Source organism: Penaeus vannamei, chromosome 29 (assembly GCF_042767895.1).
Source record: "Penaeus vannamei isolate JL-2024 chromosome 29, ASM4276789v1, whole genome shotgun sequence".
Lineage (NCBI taxonomy): Eukaryota > Metazoa > Arthropoda > Malacostraca > Decapoda > Penaeidae > Penaeus > Penaeus vannamei.
Window position 1 is genome coordinate 33,334,432 of NC_091577.1, and position 2,500 is coordinate 33,336,931.

Below are 2,500 nucleotides of genomic sequence, written 5' to 3' on the forward strand. Positions count from 1 at the left end.
TGTGCTGTCCATTTCCCCTGCCACAACGAACACGAAATGAACTTGTTACTCGCTGACGTGTCTATATTTAGGAAGGGAAGACACGTGAACGTTTGCGCGGCGCCACACGCGCAGCCACGCCTACATCCAGCCTGGCACCAGTCGTTCACTTTCCCCTTCAAAACACACGCAAATGTCTAATACCCTATTCGTCCACAGCCATTCCACTTCGTCCTACTCGTGTCACTCGGCACTGGGCTGCCTTTTCTTGTACGAATTTTCCTGACCTTCTTCATCCAAGGTTGAAAACTTCACTGACCTGCACGGATCATCCCACGATCTCCTATCTACCCATTCGCATGATTCTCGTGTCCTTGGAAACTGTGACTCCCCGATCTCCCATTCACCCATTCGCATGATTCTCGTGTCCTTGGAAACTGTGACTCCCCGATCTCCCATTCACTCATTCGCATGATTCTCGTGTCCTTGGAAACTGTGACTCCCCCGTGCGAGCAGCTGTCATGCCACTCGTTACCACACCGCGCAGCTGCACGACACACCTGTGAAACCTCGGCCACAACTGCTCTCCGGCCGCACGACCTGGCGACGAAGGGAAGAAGGTTCAGTGCTTGGCATAAATGGAACAAAATAGCTGCTGATGTGTTCAAAAAGTGGTAACAAAGAGAAATGGATAAATAGATATGATTCTTTTTATAAGAATAATTTATGACTTGTTAGAATGTAATGAATAAATGGAACAAAGTAACTGTTGATGTGTTCAAAAAGTGGCAGTGATGAGAAATGGATAAATAGATACGATTATTGGTATAAGAAGAAATTACGATTTGTTAGAATTTAAAGAATAAATGGAACAAAGTAGCTGTTGATATGTTCAAAAAGTGATAAAAAGTGATAATGATGAGAAGTGATTAGATATGATTATGAATATAAGAATAAATAATAATTGGTTAGAATTTAAAGACTATGTTGTGAATAAATGAATGAACATTAAAAAAACACGATTTTTTTTTTTTTGGGGGGGGGTGCTGGTGGTAATATTATTATTATAGTTATCATCATTATCATTATCAACTATCATTACTATTGTGATGACGAATTATACTATTGATATCGTCATTTACGCCTCCATTGTTATTATGTTATTGTCATTACTACCACCTCTATTTATACCTGTTTTTGTTGTTGTTTTACTATTAATCATATGTTTTTTTTTATTTAGCCCCCCCGCCCCCCCCCTACCCCCCAGGAAGGCGCTTGGTCGTATCCGTTTCCCGCCTTGGAGTTGAGTTGCCATTTGGGATTTTTTTTTTTCGAAGACAGAATTAAATGATTTAATTTAATGATGGTTGATATAAATTCAGGGGGATGATATTCAGTTGGATATGGTAGAGCATGTTTAAAGATTAAGTGGCCAATGAATGTCGCTCCTTGGCGTTCATGAAAATAATGAACAGTTAAAATGAATTGGCATTTTTAGCCTTGTGCCGATTCAGATTGTGGGAACGCCCCAGTATATTTATGTATGTGTTTATTTATGTATTTATGCCTTAAAACACTCATTAGCGAATGATTTTAGACTTAAAATGATACACAGTAATTAGGTGCAGATTTTAAAAGAGAGAAAACAAGTTGATTAACAAACATTTACCGAACGAATGACATACGTCTGGCACCGATGCATTTCGAGACTAGAGTAACTTTGTTGATCGAGAACACCTGTATTTCCGATTTCACTGCAAACGTTACTCTTGTGATTAAAAACTTTTATACTGACATTTTTTTGTGCCTTTTCTACGATAGCTACACTTTTCTATAATTAACTTTTTAAAATGTACGCTATTTGTTTTTGCGCGCGCACACACACACACACACACACACACACACACACACACACACACACACACACACACACACACACACACACACACACACACACACACACACATATATATATATATATTGTTTTAGATATTGAGAATGATCTAACCTCAATTTCCGGTCACCAACATAAGAATAAGTGATTATGTTTGCATGTGGACAACCTAACAGCTGAACACCGCTGTTATACGCGAACAATTGGACAACTTTTACGCTTCTTATTTCCTCTAAAGATTGTCGATAGAGATCATTTTATCTTAGCAACATCAGTCCTGTTGATCTTTATGAACGTGAATTGTTTTCTGCTTTTGTACCATGTTGCCGACCCTGGAACAACTGTACCGCTGTTACTACTAATGATTATGATGGGAAAACTGTAATGGAAAATGATAATGACAATGATGATGCTAATAATAATATTAACAAATTCAAATTATTATTATTAAGAGACAATGATGATGCTAATAATAATATTAACAAATTAGATTTATTATTATTATTAAGATTTAATTAATAATTGTATCAATAATGATATTCATATTACCACGAAAAATCATTGTAGACAAAATAATGATAATACAGGTAATGATTACAATAGCATAATAATAAGGTTAATGATGAT

At 36.9% G+C, this 2,500-nt stretch overlaps 1 protein-coding gene across 2 annotated transcripts in view; it reads left to right on the plus strand.

Annotated features, from left to right (window-relative positions):
* LOC113808033 (uncharacterized) overlaps positions 1–2,500 on the plus strand; it is an 8,652-nt gene that overhangs the window by 331 nt on the left and 5,821 nt on the right. The gene's annotated exons all lie outside the window — the stretch shown is intronic.